Genomic DNA, 8781 nt, shown 5'->3' on the forward strand with positions numbered 1-8781 from the left:
TTTGTCTGATGAACAAACTATTGTTTTATTTGTCTGGCTAGATACCGAACTTGTTCTGCTTCTCTGATGAGACATAAACTCTTCTTGCACTGACAAGAAGGGTTCTGTTTCTCTTCTGATAGACGCTATTCCACTTGTTTGTTCAGCCTGTAAGTTCCTATTCTACTTATCCAACTAGACAGATATCCTACTTTTACTTTTGTTTACTTACACGTGGATTTATGCTATACGTCTCGTCGGTAATGGAATCTAAATTAACCACTGAGACAACGATTGATCGTAAACAACACTGCCTGACAATATATAGACCTGTTCCACTAGCCCAACTTTATCTACCTTTTAATTGAAGAATTGACTGACCTTATCTAGTTAGACGTCTATCGATGCTACTTTTGTCGGAAAATATAGGCCTATACCTGTCTGATTAGCTTCAGTTCTGAATTATACGACCTAAAACGAGTCCTGATTGACCTCACTGACCAAACTCTGTCCCATTCCATTATCTTACCAAGGACCAACCTATTTCATTCGCCTGGCTATAGCCAGACCTATTCTACCTGTCGAAAATAGAACGTACCCATTGTACTTATCTAATCTAACGAGATAGGAGGTTCGTTTAATTAACCTGAATGCAGGGTAGCACATTAAGGCGCAGTGGAAAGAAATCAAACGATCGAAATTACTCCTTATTGCTAGGGTAATAAGAATTCTAAGCAGAGGCAGGTATGCAATTTCATTTGAATAAAATGCTAAGCTAAGCTTTCCTTCCCACAGTGTAATCGCTGTGCTACAGTTTCTGCACTACGATAATCGTTATTTGTAACGTTTCTTCGTTAACATTCCGCAAATCTTCAAACCTCTGCCACTCTTAATGAAACGAACTTAAATTCGCGTGTTCGCGGCCATTCGAAAAGTGTACAGGACCCGAATATCTGTGGATAAATGAAAAAATTGTTGTAAGACTAATGAAATGCCGGCGCTTGAAATAGACGCTTTAATATAACGGAGTTGTTCGCTTGTCGGTAACGATTCTCAATATTGTAGGAACTGACGACGGAAAAATATTGAGGAACCCAACGGGAATCGAACCCGGGACCTTCGGCTTAGCAAACCGCGGCTTTTGCGCGCTGCGCCAACCACTCCCTCTCTATTCTCCCGTGCCGGTTTCCTATTTTTTAGGTATGGAGGTCCCAGTACTACACTCGGCCATCCTGAACTGACATTCGCCCTCGAGTGTCCTCAATGCAACACAACTCAACTCAACACTTTTGGGTACACTCCCCCACACAGTAGCACTCTCAGCCGAAACTACTCTGTTTCTCAACTCTTTTTGGGAGACGTGCAACCCTCAACATGTTTTTCATCGCACAACTCCTGGCTTCGTGTAGCCGTAGATACCTCCATCTCGGACGAGCACCCATTTGTAGGAACATAGGGAAAAATATCGAGGGACCCAACGGGAATCGAACCTGGGACCTTCGGCTTAGCAAACCGCGGCTTTTGCGCGGTACGCCAACCACTCCCTCTCTATTCTCCCGTGCCGGTTTCCTATTTTTTGGGTATGGAGGCCCCGATACTACAATATTGTGTGGGCCGCTGCCCTTTTTCCCGTTTTTATACGTTTCCTCGGCCGCTGGGACCGTGCAAGTCTTGAGGTGGGGGGTGCAGCCTGCGCTCATCCTTGTCTAAGGCCCCCTGTAGCTTGGGTCCCGCGGTCGTTGCCTAGGGGCGTCGCACAGCGCCTTACATTATGGTTCGCTGTAGCAGATTTGCCAAGGCGGCGGAATTTCCTGCAGGTCCGGTACCTGAGACATGTGGCCTAGGCCTCTGGGCCCCGTACAGCGGACCTTGCAGCAACCCTTAGTTTACGACGCGGCAAATTACTATTGAGGCCGTTGGTGAAAGTTTCTACGAGAACATGCATTGTTAGGTTTACTAAATATTTGTAAGGAACGCGAGATTTAGACGATGGAGTGATGGCCTGGTCTTTGTCACATAGGGTCACCGGAAGAGAAAGCGCGTGGATACTTGAGGGTGTCATAAATTAAGCCCTTTCCCAGGACAGTTTGGACTAGGAAGCTCCAACGGTTTTACGTAGCGACGCAGGCATAGGACTGTACTTGCTGTAGCTTTATTTCAGATTCGGTTACAACGAATGCGTCTCGCTCGGCGGTTCACTTGCTTCTAAATCTCTCGCACGTGGTGCACACCTCACGCATTCTCTCGCATCTACTATCTCTCTCTTTCTCTACACTCACTTCACACTTTCTATCAGTCATACCACATTCACTCAGTAATTATCCTACATTCTCTCATCAGTCATACCACACTCACTCGCCGCGTTTGTGCCGCTACAGAATGCAGAAAAGGACACTCTGTTTATAACCGTCGAACTAGACGGACACCCGAGCCATCGCAGTAACCGCGGAAATTGCAAATATAAATATACTTGCGCTTAAGGGGGTCTTCTAGTGTGACGATTTCAAAAAATCGATTTTTATTTTTTTGCATATATCGAAAGTATAACTCTTTAAGAATGTACTCCTGAAGTTTTATAGTTGTATTCAATAAAATAACGAAGTTATAGCTCGTTTAGTGTGACACATCAAGGGAGAATCTAAATTGCACTCAAAACTTTATACGCGTTTTTCTCGGAACCATGTTTTCTGAAATGGTTGCCACGATCTGGCAAAAACTACTGAACCAATCGAACTCAAATTTTGCACATGTCTTCAGAACATGTGTGGCTATGGTCGGTAGTAGAATTATGCCAAAATATATATTTTTCTGATTTTTAGAGCCTCTGAAAGACGAAAAAAGTCGAAAAAATCGATACTTCATATTCAAAGTGCCGCCATTTTCTTAATTTTCAATATTTTTCTTTTATTCTACTACCGGCCGTAGCGACATCCATACTAAATACGAATCAATTGGATTTTTTTATTTCTGATAAGCAGAACAGCTCAAATCATGGCAATCATGGACCTACTTTTTTTTTCATGCTCCTGTTTGACGTGTTCCACAGCAGCCATATTTAATTATTTGTCAACAAAAAAATTTATAATGATTCTTCAAAGACAAGTAAATACATAGGAATAAAGCTCATGTTAATAACTGTTACCGTACTTCTGTAATAAATTAGCAAAAAAGGCCTAAAAAAATGGCCGTCACACTAGAAGACTCCCTTAATAGCGAACATTGTGGTTGTTTTATTATTTCTGCGTCCTACATATTAAACAGACTCAAACGGTTTCCTCAAAAATAGCTTCGTTAGCGCGCACGTCATAATGCACGCCAAATGCTTTCTTCTGCGTTACAGCTGACCGCTACAAACTAGATTAGACTAGAACTAGATTTACAGAGCTGGACTCTTCGCGAGGGGTCTCGGTGACGCACGAGGCCCACCGACGTATCAGTCCTTTCGGCAAAAACCGAAATTAAGGTATGTACTGAGAGTGACGAACAAGTATGAAAGTTGTGTGTGTAGTGGAAGAAAACACAGAGTATAAATAGAGAGGATGGCGAATGGAGAAAAAAGGTTGTCCGTTGTTGTCGTCGTGAAAATTATCGTCGTGGTCTCGTAAAGAGTCGTGGTCTCCAATTTATATCGTGTTGAACCATTTATATTAAGTTTAATCTACTCACTGTAATAACTACCATTCATGTAAATATATTTGCTGAGCGCAGCGATTTATGCCACGGACGTGAGAAAGAGGCTGTTTCTGAGATTAGGATTTTTGTTATTCTTATCGTGTGTGTCGAGTAAAACATATCCTGGCGAGAGAAAGTTCGGTTTACAATTCGAGAATTTCAGAAACTCAGTTCTCTCGTCCTCAATAGCCAAGTGCTTTGCCATAACAAAGGGCCTTCCGAAGGGTAGACATAGAACAGTCGCAACGGCCAAGAGACCGGCGAAGTCGAACCTGACGGAAGTTCCCCGCAATTGCTCTCTTAGCGCAGGACATCGCCACCCCTTGTCCAAGATAACGTGTATTGAGGACGCAAGAGAAGGGTCTTGCGACGTCACTGAAGCATGCTGATTGGGTTTTTGGGATTTTCCAAACTACCCAATCAGCGTGCAGTTAGAAGAAGGAAGGAGCGTCGCTTCCTTCGAGAGAATCATAGAACAGAATTATAGCAACAGTCAAGCAGAGTAGATACAGTCGGGGCCACGAAATAGCGAGGTCGTGAATTAAACTCTCAAGAATCGGCACCGATTAATGTTGCGGCACTCAAGGCCGTGTGTTGCAGTCTGTTCGAGGGTTCCAACAATAAATGAATGGTAGCGTATGATTTGGTATGGAAAATATGTTAATATCTGAAATATTCGTAATTTCTTTCTGTGTCCGCAGCTGCACAACCTTTTTGTGCATTTTGTACATTAAGATGTTAAAGATCTCGGTAAGACCTTTACCTGTAACCCTACTTCCAAAAACAGCTTTCCCCAGAGGGAAGAAACCCTAATTTGTCTTAGCTGTGTGCAGTTTTCGGTAAATATATTAGAATCAGTTTGACTTTCGCTGGATACAAGAATTCTTCGTACGGTCCTGACCACGGTTGCAAGCACTTATCTGCTGGTACTTCTGTCAATTTTCGTGTCCCGGCAGCTAAAACATGTTTACTTTGACGCCTGACTGATTTTACGACCTCGCTATGTCGTCGCCCCGACTAGACAGAGTCAGATAAAACATAGTTAGAGCTGAACTGTGACAGTCATAATTGAGAAAAATCGAGTAACAGTTAGATAACCAAGTTTCACAGCAATAGCCACTGTCCGAACAAAATGGCAATTAGGCTAGAGTCGAAGCCTGTATAATTAGTCTACATTTAAATAAAGTCGAATTAGGCACAAATCGTGTTGCTCGTTCCGGAACTGTAAATTTGGGTGGTCCTTCGACAAGAACGCACAGACGGCACAAGAAGGATGCGATATTCCTGGGACAGCAAGGTAAACACTACCGCTTAAGTCCCCAACAATATTCGGTAGCTATTATCTAAAAGAAAAACCTACAAAGATACCACATAACTACACTGCTTGAGAAAATAATTCTTTTTTTTTATGGTAAGACTGTCAATATGCTGTGTAACTATAGAGAAGAACAAACGAATCGCGGTGACGACGAATTTTCAGAAGGAAAATCTTCCTTGTACCCTATGAAATGGATCACCGTCTACGTTTCTGAATAAATTAAGGCGAAAGCCAGGTCTGATGCGTGCATTATTCAAATGATGGCATTTTTATTCAGATCAATGCGCCGCTATCATAGGAAAAATAAGTACCTGGAACCCATTCGATTCTCGATACGCGCATAATAATGCCGCCATCGCTGCGTTTATGGACAGACGAGGAAATGGCGGAGGAGGATTTATTAGCGGTGCAACTTCATAAACATGGAGATTGCATGGTGTTCTCGGTATCGCGATATCATGCGCATAATATGCAAATACGCGTACTTTATCTCACCGTTGCTGGAATCCAAAGTTGCGCGTTAGAGTTTCGAAAATCATTCTCGAACGATTTTATTGCATCTAAGGTGGAATTAAGACGGCGCGGCGGTGGAATTAAACGCGTTGCCTGAAAACGGGCATTCCGCACAAGGTACTCATTCAATATACTCGCTGGAAGTTCCTTGGTACTTCCTTAAGCAGGAATCTATGGTAGTATGTGTGGGAGCCGATGATCAGCCATCGGTGAGTTTGTAAGATGTTTTTAGGAAGGTTGGTGGAATTTAATTAAAAGTCCTGTACGTATGATTGCTTTTTTTCTTTCTTCTTGGGTGTTTTTAGAGCTGAAAATTCATACCGCAGTGGTAGATACCTTTTCGTGTAGCATGTGTAGTATTGAAGTACAGTATAGTAGTGTGCAACAGTATAGCTGTATGGCGATATAGTGGTCTAGTACAGGGGTCGGCAAACTTTTTCTGGAGGGTCAGATACTAAATATTTTTTGGCTTTGTGGGCCAAGAGAGAAAATTGACATTATTAGGTATGTACTGTCCGACAAACCTAAAGTGAAGCCTCTGACGTCACACAGGGCCTAAAAGTGGGAGATATAGGGGAACTTGCGACGGCTCGCTGTTAGTAAGCCAATAGGAATAGAATAAGGCTATCGCATTTACCCGTCTATGAACAATAGATGACGATCGGGTATCGGTCGAGCAGTCGGTAAACAGGTGAGCAGTCGATAATTGACCGGAATGATATTTTCAAGCGCTCGAAAAAAAATTAAGTTTACGTTGCACAGACACCATAAACAGGCGAACAGATGCCTGCGCGACGCCAAACGACGTGCATCATGGTAAACTTTGTTTTTTTTTTTATCCCATGTTCCAAAAATTTGTCTATTATTTCGATAAACTTATTTTACAGGTTAAAATTCAAGCAATCCAATGGTATTTTTTCCAAATTATTCTACGAGTGGGAACAGTGTCAAATTAGCAATTGAAACTTTAGCAGCGATTATTGCTAATAGTGGCTGTTTGATGGCTTTTATTGGCTGTCGGTCTGCGGTGGCACGCTATTTTTCATTGCAGCCAGAAATTTTTTAGCTCCTTAAGCAATTTTTTAATGCGCCGCAATCTACTTTTATTTTTCAGAAATAGGAAAATATATTTACATTTTAGTATTCTAACTGTTAAAAAATATTAATACATTTCCTGAGGCTTCCTTTACAATAACAATTTATTGTGTATGAGTCGCTTAGAAATGAACGTCTGCGCTATTAAATGTCTTACGCTCCAACGTAGGTAAGAGGACAAAACGACCAAATAATTTTTAGTTTTCCGTTCTTTTATCAGCGTATTACATTATCGACAGCTGACTTAAATTCGTTTGTCTAAACCATTTACCTTCAACGCAACTTCCCCTCAAGGGCCTGCAGTGTAAGACCCAAGAGTAGTGGGAATTACCTGAACCGCCTATTTTGCCTCCATTTTGCTAGGCTGTGACGTCAGAGGCTTCACTTTAGGTTTGTCGGACAGTAGTTTATAAAACAGCGAACACCGCACGACACCACACACAATTTTCCGATCAGTAAGCTTAGGCATTTCGCGCTCTGTTTACGTTCATTCACAAATACATAGTTTTAATAGCAAACTGTTGTGCGTTAATAATCAATCTTCCGAGCACTACCTGAATCCCCTATCCCGAGTACATTTCTTAAATGGTCTGACTCAAAAAGAGGGACAATTATCGGTTTCGCAACAAGCTCACTGCAATTCGTAACACTATATTAACACACTACGATAAAGTGCAAAAAACTCTGTTCCTGAACAATTGTTCATTCCTCTCCCTTATTTACAACCATTAACGCAGAACCCTATATTTTTTTCCTAAAAATTTCAGTCGAACGCCAGTAACGTACTACTATTTTCTCTTCTTTTTCCCAGCGAAATAACGTTACGGAAAAGTCCGCTGACTATTTCATGCTGTAATGTCCGTAACTATTGACCCACAGCCATTATTTGTTTAAAAAAATTGAACCCAACGGAAAAATGGTCGCAGCCAGTACCGCTGGTTTTCCCCGGTGCACTCCGGGATCGCGCACGGACTCCGTTATTCCCGCTTTTAATTAACGAGTAGGTTCGAACTTCGAGCGGAGTGAAAAGATGGGAAAAGGAGAATGCGAATGAACTCGCGCAGAGTCTAAATTCGAGGGAAACGACAGGTCGTATCAAGCGACAGAAAAATCCAGTTACGCGACAAACAACAACCCTCTCCTCCTCCTGCCCCGCTGTTTAGAGGTTGAAATCGTTAAACGAGTTATCGTCCGGGATACGAGCGAACGGATTCAATTTGTAATCCAGCCAGCGGGAGGTCTTTGACGAGGAGTTCGATGCACGGGGCGAAATGGATTCGATGAACGGTAATTATTAATTTAAGAGGGTAGCTTGAAGGTAATGAATTGGAAAATACATTAAAGCTCTTGCTGCGATACTTGCCGCGAAGTGTAGAGGAAAAGTTCTCTGATAAACGTGACAGCGGACGGGGAAGAAGATGATTCCACGGGAAGAAATAATTCAACGTCCTGTATACCCGGTGAAATTTTTTCCACGGCTAACTTCGAAGTTGAAGTTGGAAAGGAAAATTTGCGTCGACAGTTTGAGAATGATTTATTACATAAGAAAAAATTCTCCTCCTATTCAATTCACCGTTAGCGAACGGAAATTAAATTGTACAATGTGTACGGGAAATTGTATAGTAGTACAACTAACGAGGAAATGATTCATGGGAATAAGTTTATTTTCCTCGTTAATTTGTAACTTTGTAATTTATGAGTATCAAGTCGTCTTCCATGAAAATGCGCCGTTTCTTCATTGAAACAGTTTTCAACTGTTTATCATCGCGTATCAAGTTTCATCTTCAAAGATTAATTAATCAGTTTGAAAGTTTGCAAACCACCTCTCCACTGTTCTAACGCCAACAATGTTGTCTCGAAAAACTGCAGACAAGATTTCTGTTGCAACGGTAACGTCTTACTTCCTCTCTCATATTCGTAACATATCTTATCCACTGACATGTTTACCGCTAAACTTTTTGAGCCAATGACAGGCACGCATACTCGGATTATTTTCATACCGGGTGACACATAAGTCGCTTTACAGCTTAAAAATTGACTAACTTTTTCTCTACGCATCGTACATATGTTTCGAAATGTTTCTCGAAGACTTTGATCATTTGTTACAGAAAGCGATTTATGGGTCACCCGGTACGTCTGCTCGAGGCAGTAAAAGTCAGACCAATTGGGAAACGAAAATGTAGCGGAACTTTTCGACATATCTA

General features: G+C 41.8%; 1 protein-coding gene across 1 annotated transcript in view; it reads right to left on the reverse strand.

Annotated features, from left to right (window-relative positions):
* Positions 1 to 8781, reverse strand: part of LOC108580263 (probable G-protein coupled receptor 158) — a 199729-nt gene that overhangs the window by 133691 nt on the left and 57257 nt on the right. The gene's annotated exons all lie outside the window — the stretch shown is intronic.

Source organism: Habropoda laboriosa, unplaced genomic scaffold (genome assembly GCF_001263275.1).
Source record: "Habropoda laboriosa isolate 0110345459 unplaced genomic scaffold, ASM126327v1 scaffold9, whole genome shotgun sequence".
Classification (NCBI taxonomy): Eukaryota; Metazoa; Arthropoda; class Insecta; order Hymenoptera; family Apidae; genus Habropoda; species Habropoda laboriosa.